This window comes from Perca fluviatilis, chromosome 22, assembly GCF_010015445.1.
Source record: "Perca fluviatilis chromosome 22, GENO_Pfluv_1.0, whole genome shotgun sequence".
Taxonomy (NCBI): domain Eukaryota; kingdom Metazoa; phylum Chordata; class Actinopteri; order Perciformes; family Percidae; genus Perca; species Perca fluviatilis.
Genome location: NC_053133.1, coordinates 30,029,441 through 30,041,680, shown reverse-complemented (window position 1 = coordinate 30,041,680; position 12,240 = coordinate 30,029,441). Strand labels below are relative to the sequence as shown.

At 40.8% G+C, this 12,240-nt stretch overlaps 1 protein-coding gene across 1 annotated transcript in view; it reads right to left on the bottom strand.

Moving 5' to 3' along the window:
* The window catches only part of LOC120552612, a 254,426-nt gene that overhangs the window by 171,114 nt on the left and 71,072 nt on the right, over positions 1 to 12,240 (bottom strand).

The window sequence follows — 12,240 nt, the reverse complement described above, 5'->3', positions numbered from 1 at the left end:
AGACGCATACTCGCTTTTAGCATGTTTATCAATGCCGTTTGGCCTCCATTGACTTACATTACCTTGCGATAGCGTGTGAATTTACACTGTAGCACGTAGTATAAAAGGGCGAAAATCCGCATAGGGAGGTTGATTGGGGGAAGAGGATGGGTCAAACAACACAGGACTTTCACCCAGGAGACCGGGAATCGTGTCCCATGTGTCACGTTTCCTAAACTCAACTGTTACTTTCTTCTTCTTCATGATAGCACGGCATGTGCAGATAACACGGCAAGTGCCGATAACACGGCAAGTGGCTTGTATGTTTACGCCCGCTGTATACAGCGTAGACATACACGCGAATAGCTCAAAATGCGTACAGATAACACGGCTTAAGAAAGTTGGCGTGTATATTTATGTGAAGTGTGTCATGTTGGTGTGAGAGAGAGAAAGAGGGACATCTTGAAAATGCATTGAACTTTTTTTTAATGCTGCACGATTGATCTAATCACAGTCATGATGTCACTCAGTGTCCACTACAGTCTCCACATTGTAAGTAAGTAAGTAAAGTTTATTTAAAGAGTGCTTTTCACAGATAAAAATCACAAAGTGCTTCACAAGGTACAACCACATTGAAATACATTGGATGAGGATAAAACATTTAAAAAGTCAAAGATAAATTAAGTCCAATCAACTAAAAGCTTGTTTAAATAACAGTGTCTTGAGTTGCCTTTTAAAAGAATCAACAGAATCAGCCTCACGGAGGAGCAAGGGCAAGGCGTTCCAGAGTCTGGGGGCTACAGCCTCGAAGGACAGGTCTCCCCATGTTTTATAGCGAGTCTTTGGGACCATTAAGAGACTTTGGCCTGCTGATCGAAGGGCACGGCCTGGGGAGTAGGAGCGTAACAAGTCAGCAATGTATTCTGGGGCCTGACCATTTAAAGCTCTAAAAGTTCAAACCAATATTTGAAATTCAAGTTGTAACACCTAAATAAATGCTACATAAATCAAATAAATAAAAATATGTTTACTTTGAAAAGATTGTTTTTTTATTCAATTATTTTTCTATAAATTTTAAGTGTTTTAAGTGTTTATATTTACATTTTTGAATGTTTAAGTTTAAGTTCAGAAAAACACATTTCAAAATGTTACTGTTTGTTGCAATCATAGTATTGTAAATCACAATATGACTTTTTCTACAAATTGTGCAGCCCTATTTCTTTTATTTCTTTTATTATAAATATAAAATATTTTTATGTGTTTCACATGTAAAAACTATTTTAAATTTTGATTTAATTTTGCAGCACATTGAAGAATAAATCTTACAGTTTTCTGACAAACACTGATCCATTTTGAGTCCAGACTACATCTGGAGACAAACTGTTCAGACTGACAAACTGAAAAATAACAAAGAGTTGTTGTGATTTGTACTCAGACAAACACAGAAAACAAGTGAACTGATAGAAATTTAAAACTTCTGGTATGTATTTAATTTAGATCGATTTACACTGTACAAGAATAACATTGATGAACTGACCTCAGAGTCTCCAGTCTACAGTTTGGACTCTTCAATCCATCACTCCTGAACCGTCCAGGTTGTAGTTAAGACTCAGGTCCAGCTCTCTCAGATGGGAGAGGTTGGACTTCAGAGCTGAGGCCAGAGAAGCACAGCTGATTTCTGACAAACCGCAGCTCCTCAATCTGAATGAAGAACAAATGAAGTAGATGAAATAAAACATAATCCAATTAGTGTGTTGATGTTTTAAATTCAATTGAATTTTATTTATAGTATCAAATCATAACGAGAGTTATCTCAAGACACTTTACAGATACAGTAGATCTAGACCACACTCTATAATTTACAAAGACCCAACAATTCCAGTAATTCCCCCAAGAGCAAGCATTTAGTGCGACAGTGGTGAGGAAAAACTCCTTTTAGGGAGAAACCTTGGGTGGTGAGGAAAACTTTCTTTTAGGGAGAAACCTGGGACAGACCCAGGCTCTTGGTGGGCGGTGTCTGACGGTGCCGGTTGGGGGTCTGATGAACAGTGGCAATAACAGTCACAATAAAGATAATGGAACTATGACTAAAAATAGTAGTTGTAGTAGTTCATGGTGTATCAGGGCACTGCAGGGTGTCACAGGGTAATCAATGAGCTTTTTCCAAAAAGGAATAGACTGTTATTGTGTTGTTATGGATAATCATAATATCAGCCCTCTTATTCTGTCACAGTTCCTCTTTCTTCGGCCCTTTCATTGCCATTATCCACCTGTTCACCAGATTCATCTGAATTCATTATGATTTTGTGGGCTTTGATTTGCAATTATTCCCAATGTCTCCTGTACTGCATTATAACTCTCCGCCTGAACTGCATGTATTTTTATAATAGAAAAATGGAAGTCAGTCAGAAATCATTGTTGAAGTGGAAATGATCCAGACTGTGTCACATTTTAAATATTTGGGAATAATTGTGGACTCACAGCTGTCCTTTAGGAAACATGTGAAACAGGTGTGTAAAACTGTCAAATTGAATTCAAGGTACTTTAGATATATTAGAAATCAGCTCCCCTTACATACAGAAAAACTTTTTATGAAATCATTGAGTTTTTCACACACATCATACTGTATCACAAGCTGTAAGAAAACACGTGCTCCACTGCAAATACTTTATGAACAAACACTCAAGGCATTGGACAAACAGCCATCAAGTTATCATCATTGTAACATAATCCAAAGACAAGTTTTGTGTTTCTTGCTGATGTTAGTCTAGTCTACAAAGTAATCAATGATCTGGCCACTCCGCCATTAAATGAGTTTGTGTCACTGTGTTCAGGCACTGGGAGGAGAACTAGGACGACCAACAGAGGTGACCGTGCAGTACAGCACAGATCTACTGAGTCGGGCAGATCAGTCTTCTCTGTTAGAGACACAAAGTATTATAACTCAGTACCAAGAGAGATCAGAGGATGGAACAACTTTGCTGGTTTTAAATTAAAATTGAAATCATGGCTGAAATCAACAGCCAATCTTTATGTAGTAAAGTCCAGAGGCCTGTACTACGAAGCAAGATTTGGCGTTAACGAGGTAACTTCAGGTTCAACCCAGTGTTTTCTGTATCACGATGGTGGAACAACGTTCTTAGGTGGAGCTCGGTGCACAGAGAGAGAGAGAGAAAGAGAGAGAGAGAGAGAGAAAAACAAAAAAAAAAAGAGAGAGAAAAGAGAGAGAGAGAGAGAGAGAGAGAGAGAGAGAGAGAGAGAGAGAGACACTCTCATAAAAGTTAAAATGTTTAGAGACCGACAACCCTGTTAACATTCCCTGATGGGTATTTTTATGAAAGATATAGATTTTCAGCAGAGGGAATTACGTAGGCCTATAGGTTATTTGTCGGCTTGTTGAGCCATGTGTTGCCAATGCGCACATCAGTTTTGAATTATGTTTTTATATTTTGTATTTGCTCCAACGATCGCTTCTCACGGTTGTAACTGATAATATAAGCTAAAGCAACGACAGTTTATGGAAAACACAAGTGTAATAATGGTCAGATCTTGTGTCTGACTGATGGAGAAGTGAAATTGAAATTGATAAGTCTTGTGATTAAAGTTTCCACTAAGACAACTGATACAAACTTTTAATCGCACGAACAGACACAAAGTATTATAACTCAGTACCAAGCAAGATCAGAGAATGGAACAACTTTGCCAGTTTTAAATTAAAGTTGAAATCATGGCTGAAATCAAGCCAATCATGCTCCCATCAATCATAAAACCAAACATCCAATCTTTATTTAGTGAAGTCCTGTTGTAGTGGTGTCTAAATGTTGGGATTCTATTGTTGATACTATTGTTGTGGTGTTTTAATGTTGTTAAATTGCATTGTTACTGTTGTCTTCATGTTGTGGTTCTTGTTGTCACAGTAGTGTTTTTGTGTTGTGGTGTTTGTAGTTTGTTGTTGTAGTGGGTGAGTTTTAATACTGTGAAATTTGATTGTTGTCTTTTACTAGTGTGATTAGATGAGATATCCCTTTTGACAGAGATGTTATTCTCTGTTTCCTGCCCAGGGACTACAGATGAAAATTATTTTATATCTAATTCTGGTACTGCTAAGGAGCCGTGCATTGACCCTGTCCAATAAATAAATACATTAAATAAACTGTTACTGATATTCAAGTGCTGTTTTACAGAAACACAAATATCTCCAAAACTAGTGGGAGAAAAATATAATAATCCTTTTTTGGGGTGTGATTAAGAACAGTTTCATGCATGATTTATAATCTTAATGTGTGTAAAGTGTGTATCTTTACTCTAATACTGATGGCATCAGCTTCACATTGATTTACTGTGTTGATAATCACATCTGGACTTACCGAGCCTTTCTGCAGTTCCTCACAGCTGGAATCAGTCTCAGTCGTCCCTCATCTGATGTGTTGTACTGACTCAGGTCCAACTCATCCAGAACCTCCTCTGACATCTGCAGCATGTAGGACAGAGCTGAGCAGTGGATCTCAGAGAGTTTCTTCTCTAATCTCTTCTCTGACTTCAGGAACTCTTGGATCTCCTGATGGACTGAGTGGTCGTTCATCTCCGTCAGACAGTGGAAGATGTTGATGCTTCTGTCAGGAGAGATCCCATAACTGTTCATCTCCTTCAGGTTGTTGATGGCTCTCTGGATGATTTCTGGACTGTTGTCTGTCTGACCCAGCAGGCCTCCTAAGAGTCTCTGGTTGGACTCCAGAGAGAGGCCATGAAGGAAGCGGGCAAACAGGTCCAGGTGGCCATTTTTACTTTCAAGTGATTTCTCCATGGCTCTCTTCAGGAATACTTCCAGGGATGGGTAATTGTCACGTTCACTGTCACCATGGCTATGTTTCTTTCCAAAAGACTTAGAAATCTTCTTGAGAAAAGACTTGTGCTTGAAGTCTTCTCCCAGGAAGTCCTCCAGTACCTGTGTGTTCCTGTTGGTGTAACAGTGGAACAGGTAGACTGCAGCCAGAAACTCCTGAACGCTCAGATGAACGAAGCAGTAGACTGTTTTCTGGAAGATCACACTCTCTCTTTTGAAGATCTGTGAACAAACTCCTGAGTACAGCGAGGCCTCTGTGACATCCAGACCACAGCGCTCCAGGTCTTCTTGGTAGAACATGATGTTTCCTTTCTCCAGCTGTTCAAACGCCAGCCTCCCCAGCTTCAGAAGAACTTCCCTGTCAGCCTCCGGTCAGCTCCTGTGGACTCGTCTCCATGTCCCTCAGCATACTTGAGCTTCTTCCTCTTTGTCTGAACCAGCAGGAAGTGTGAGTACATGTCAGTCAGGGTCTTGGGCAGCTCTCCTCTCTGGTCTGTAGTCAACATGTGGTCCAGAACTGTAGCAGTGATCCAGCAGAAGACTGGGATCAGACACATGATGTGGAGGCTCCTGGATGTCTTGATGTGGGAGATGATTCTGCTGGACAGCTCTTCATCACTGACTCTCTTCCTGAAGTACTCGTCCTTCTGGGCGTCAGTGAAGCCTCGTACTTCTGTTACCCTGTCAACACACGCAGGAGGGATCTGATTGGCTGCTGCAGGTCGGGAAGTTATCCAGACGAGAGCCGAGGGAAGCAGCTTCCCCTGGATGAGGTTTGTCAACATCACGTTGACTGATGACTTCTGTGTGACATCAGAAACAGCCTCATTGTTGTTGAAATCCAGGTAAAGTCTGCTTTCATCCAGGCCGTCAAAGATGAAGAGAACTTTAGAGCCAGCGAGCTGCTCTGCTGTGACCTCCTGTAATGATGGATGGAAAACACGGAGCAGCTCCAGAAGACTGTACTGCTCATCTTTGATCAAGTTCAGCTCCCTGAAGGAAAGAGGAATCACCAGATCCACATCTTGGTTCTCCAAACCCTCGGCCCAGTCCAGACAGAACTTCTGCACTGAGAAGGTTTTCCAACGGCGGCGATCGTCAGAAACGACTCTGATGTGTTTCTGTTGGCCAGGTAAGGCTTTAAAGATGTCTCTGCAGTTGATTGGAGATTCATGGAGGGTCTTCATCTTGGAAGCTGTCTCGAGCTGCCTCACCTCATGTTGGGTATTAACTTCTTCACTCAGTTCATCTGTGATGTAGAGCGCAGTGAAGATCCTGTTGAGGAGGGTTCCACTTCCTGTTTGATCAGCTCCTTCAGTCACACGTTCATATGTCTCCTTCACACTGATCTTATGTTTATGCTGACCACCGATCTCTAGAAAATAGGACAAAGGTGAAAGACCAAAATAAGAAGAAAAGTTTACAATCTGGTGATAGTTTTTATTATCAATATGAAAACCAAATAGTAAAAATTATGAAGTAATCATCCCTTCTTAAAGTAAAAAAAAGACATCATGATTTTTGAATTTAGTTTTTTTCATTGTGTTTTTCTTTTTACATTGAAGCCTCAGTATTGCTCCTTTGTCTCTGAGCCTCTGACTGTGTCTCAGTGAACATGTTTGATTGACAGCAGAGGAAGCAGAGTATCAGCAGCTCCTGTTTTTATTGAATATCACCAAGAACAAAGAACTGAGAATCTCTCTGACAATACACTTCATTTACTGTAGCTGATTCACAATAAAAGACTCCTGCTGGTTTGCCGGTGGAAACCTTTAAGGCTACATTTACATTGCTAATTTTGGTTTAAAATGTGATACCCTCTCAATCTCCCTGCTCTGGTGTTTCCCCCTTTCATCAACATCATTTAAACAGAGATTAGTTCTTCTACTGGAGATCATAACACTTGGTGCACAGAGATCACTTTTGGCGCAAAACTTAAAGTGATGGTTCGGAGTAATTCACCCTAGGGTCCTTTGCACCATGACCTCGAGCCAAACACCCCCCCAGAAGCTTTTTTCACCTGGGTCTAACATTGGGCGAGTTAGTGTAGAGTAGCGTTAGCCGCTGAATAGCTTAGCGCAGGGGCTAATGGACCCACATTTGTATCTCGTAAATGACCCCACTAATAATGCCCGAAATGATACCAAAGGTCTACACTAGTACATATAGGTTATGCACTCATAAAACAATGGATTGGAAAGTTTGTAAGTACACCAGAAGTTTAGGAACACTTGCCTGCTCTCTGTTGGTCTCTGTTGCTGCTGCTGCCTGCAGTTAGACGAGTGCTTAGGGCTGCCCGGCTGTCTATAAATTACTACACCGAAAAGAGATACAACAAAAATATGTATTAATTTAATGATTAAATAATGTAATGTCTCCAAACTTACCTCAATTATTACTTGTCTCCTGCTAGTTATATTACAGCACTTACTTTAAAAAATAAGTTAAATTAAAAAATATTTTTGTTGCATCTCTTTTCGGTGTTGAAATTTGTAGACGTCCCTAAGCACTCGTCTTACAACAGCAGCAACAACAACAGCAGAGAGCAGAAGCCAACAGGCAAGTGTTATTTACATAAACTTCTGGTGTACTTACAAACGTTCCAATCCATCGTTTTATGAGTGCATAAGCTATACAGTGCCTTGCGAAAGTATTCGGCCCCCTTGAACTTTTCGACCTTTTGCCACATTTCAGGCCTCAAACATAAAGATATAAAACTGTAATTTTTTGTGAAGAATCAACAACAAGTGGGACACAATCATGAAGTGGAACGAAATTTATTGGATATTTCAAACCTTTTAAACAAATAAAAAACTGAAATATTGGGCGTGCAAAATTATTCAGGCCCCTTAAGTTAATACTTTGTAGCGCCCACCTTTTGCTGCGATTACAGCTGTAAGTCGCTTGGGGTATGTCTCTATCAGTTTTGCACATCGAGAGACTGACATTTTTGCCCATTCCTCCTTGCAAAACAGCTCGAGCTCAGTGAGGTTGGATGGAGAGCGTTTGTGAACAGCAGTTTTCAGTTCTTTCCACAGATTCTCGATTGGATTCAGGTCTGGACTTTGACTTGGCCATTCTAACACCTGGATATGTTTATTTGTGAACCATTCCATTGTAGATTTTGCTTTATGTTTTGGATCATTGTCTTGTTGGAAGACAAATCTCCGTCCCAGTCTCAGGTCTTTTGCAGACTCCATCAGGTTTTCTTCCAGAATGGTCCTGTATTTGGCTCCATCCATCTTCCCATCAATTTTAACCATCTTCCCTGTCCCTGCTGAAGAAAAGCAGGCCCAAACCATGATGCTGCCACCACCATGTTTGACAGTGGGGATGGTGTGTTCAGGGTGATGAGCTGTGTTGCTTTTACGCCAAACATAACGTTTTGCATTGTTGCCAAAAAGTTCGATTTTGGTTTAATCTGACCACAGCACCTTCTTCCACATGTTTGGTGTGTCTCCCAGGTGGCTTTTGGCAAACTTTAAACGACACTTTTTATGGATATCTTTAAGAAATGGCTTTCTTCTTGCCACTCTTCCATAAAGGTCAGATTTGTGCAGTATACGACTGATTGTTGTCCTATGGACAGAGTCTCCCACCTCAGCTGTAGATCTCTGCAGTTCATCCAGAGTGATCATGGGCCTCTTGGCTGCATCTCTGATCAGTCTTCTCATTGTATGAGCTGAAAGTTTAGAGGGACGGCCGGGTCTTCGTAGATTTGTAGTGGTCTGATACTCCTTCCATTTCAATATTATCGCTTGCACAGTGCTCCTTGGGATGTTTAAAGCTTGCGAAATCTTTTTGTATCCAAATCCGGCTTTAAACTTCTCCACAACAGTATCTCGGACCTGCCTGGTGTGTTCCTTGTTCTTCATGATGCTCTCTGCGGTTTACACGGACCTCTGAGACTATCACAGAGCAGGTGCATTTATACGGAGACTTGATTACACACAGCTGGATTCTATTTATCATCATTAGTCATTTAGGTCAACATTGGATCATTCAGAGATCCTCACTGAACTTCTGGAGAGAGTTTGCTGCACTGAAAGTAAAGGGGCTGAATAATTTTGCACGCCCACTTTTTCAGTTTTTTATTTGTTAAAAAAGTTTGAAATAGCCAATGAATTTCGTTCCACTTCATAATTGGGACCCACTTGTTGTTGATTCTTCACAAAAAATTACAGTTTTATATCTTTATGTTTGAGGCCTGAAATGTGGCAAAAGGTCAAAACGTTCAAGGGGGCCGAATACTTTCGCAAGGCACTGTATATACTAGTGTAGACCTTTGGTATCATTTCGGGCATTATTAGTGGGGTCCATTAGCCCCGCGCTAAGCTATTCAGCGGCTAACGCTACTCTACGCTAACTCACCCAATGTTAGACCCAGGTGAAAAAAGCTTCTGGGGGGGTGTTTGGCTCGAGGTCATGGTGCAAAGGACCCTAGGGTGAATTACTCCGAACCATCACTTTAAAGCTTTAAAACTACAACGTAGTGATGGAGATGTAGTCTAAGAGAAGCAGCAACAGGAAAAGTTTGTCAGCAGTAAGTTAAGAAAGTATAAACTAAAACACTAAAACATTCAGTAAACAGTCAAATAAAGCTGATATCTGAAAGTGCAGCTAGGAAGACAGGAGAAGTGATACAGAGCAGATATCTTCACTGAAGCAGAAAAAACATTCAGTTAAATATCAGGTAGAATTACAATGATAATGATATTCATAATGATGTTAAATGTTGGTGCTGTATGACACAACAGTCGTGTTTGAGACATGAAGACATCAGCAGACAGATGGACAGACTTACTTTTGTCAGAGCTGCTCTGACTGGCTGTCTCCAGTCCAGCTCTGGTTCTGGTTCTGGTTCTGGACAGCTCCTCCTCAGAAACATCACTCCTCTTCTCTCTGTGAATTTAGTTATTCATGATTTATTATAATAAATTATATTATAATTTACACTCTGTTTGTTAAAACACACTGGCCAGAAATACACATGCACAAATGGAGTGATGTCAGAGCGCTGGACAGGCACCCTGAGCAGTTAGGGGGGTTCGGTGCCTTGCTCAAGAGCACCTTTGCAATGCCCAGGAGGTGAACTGGCATCTCTCCAGCTACCAGTCCACACTCTGGACTTTTGGTCCATACTGTACAGGGACTCCCAACCCAACTCCCTCTGGACTGAGCTACTGCCACCCCAAAGACAAAGAAAGAAAATCTCTTTATAACTAAAATGATTTGTTGATTGTTGTTCAAAGATATCAACATTTGACCAAAACTGTCTCAAAGCTCAGATGTTCTCGGAGAACAGTAAATGTGTTGTTACTGTTCTGTTTGATTTCAGTCTGTAATGAAAATGTTCCTTTATTTAAACTCTCCATCTCTCATAAACACTAATAACTGGTTTTCCTCTCTGACTGTCTTATTAAACATTTAGTGATCACTTTCCCTTAATTACCTAAACTGTGCTGCCCCACCACAGTTTCAATCAATCAATCACTCAATCAATCAATGACCTTTATTTCAAACTTGCGAGACAATAGGCTGTGCAGTTGCTGAATCTGTCTGTATTTCAGATTGACAACGGTCAGTTTAAAAGATTTACTGCGAAGCATGTTTAAAGCCCATGTTGCAAGTTTAATTTTCCAACGAATTTGTGGTAATTGCTTGTTGGTAATAAACATTTAAACTGGTATTCATGTATTTGATGTTGTTAGGTATCACAAAACAGAATATAACACGAAAAAGTAGGTACTATTTTACAGCGGTTTGTCTTCCCCCCACAATGCATTGCATGACGTCACGTTGGGGAGACGACAGGTAGCCCGTCTCGGTTCACTGTCCGGTCACGGTTGCTGCCACTGATCTGGCAAAATATGGCTTTTGGTCTCGACCGAGTCAATGTGTCTTTATTATGTGAATATTAAGTGAAAGGCAGCTTGGACGGGGATGCTATTCGGCTTTTCACAAGTTTAAACGGCTAGCTAACGATACGCCGACGTTTGCTAACTTTAGCGCAACAGCGTTAGCTTAGACTGCTAGTTAAATACCGGTATTACAACTGCCTTCGGAGCTGCGTCCACGTTGTCAACACAAGACATGTGGCGTTAGTGCTCCTTTTTTTTTATCATACTTTATTATTGAATGAAATATTAAGCTTCGGCTCCTACGAAATAGGTGTTTTTTGTAACATTACACACAAAGCTAACTGGCTATAGTTAGCCTGTGCGTTATGCTAGCGGGATTAGCTAACGTTACGTAGCCAGCCAGCAACCCGGCAATCGGCAGTAGTTTCGGCGAGCTAACGCGACGTATGTTGCCCCACAATCAACCTCTGCTGTTAAAAGCAGTCAATCTGCAGTGATGTTTTGAAATGGAGACACATGGATGTGTTAGCTGTCGAGGTTAGCTCGCCGAAGCTGCTTGCTGGCTATGCAACGTTAGCTAATGTCCGCTAGCATGCGTTACAGGCTAACTATAGCCAGTTAGCTTTGTGTGTAACTAACTAACTAACAAAAACCATCTCGTAGGGCGAGTTTAACGTTTCATTCAATAAAGTTATGGTACAAAGGAGCACTAACGCCACAAGTCTTGTTGACAACGTGGACTGAATATAGAAAACTCCGAAGGCACTCGTAATATTTACCTAGCCGGCTAGGCTAATGCTGTTGCGCGCGTTAACAACGTCGGCATGGTCTTAGCTAGCTAGCTGTCTAAACTTGTGAGAAGCTGAACAGCATCCCCGTCCAAGTAATAAATAAACACCAGGCAAATATGTTGTTACTGGAGCTAGTAGGCTACCATCAAAACGTGAGATATCGAATCATGATATCAATCATATCTATGTGTTTACAACCATCGGGGGATTTCACAGGTGGGACTGGCAAGTTAGCACATAGCTAGCATGATGCCTTGTATTTTCTAGATCTAGATAAGTTTACCGGTACTTATCTGAACTAACGACATGATCACTGTCACTAGATATAAATAAAACATTGACTTTCACTTGGTGCTATTCACGGACTCTTCCTCATCCCAGTAAGTCCCCATAGTTCGGTACCAGGCTTATATACGTCTTCCAACGTGACGTCATGCCAATCGAAAAAAAAAATACATTAATACCAAAAACGACAAAAACCTGACAAAAACTGGCCTTTAACACTATTTGGAGACATTTTTAACAATGATATACATATATTGAGTGCTATATGTTCCTATTAATCAACAGTGGTGGTTAACTTGCAACATGGGCTTTAAGCATTTTAAACTCCTCCTAGAGTTTTCACCTGATAGGCCTGAAACTTGGCACATAGCATCCTCACATGGCCCTGACAAAAATTAGTCAAAAGAATCTTGCTCTGTTAAAAATTGTGTGAACATACGAACACATTTTTGTAGCTAGCGTCCAAACACAAACTTTAGCA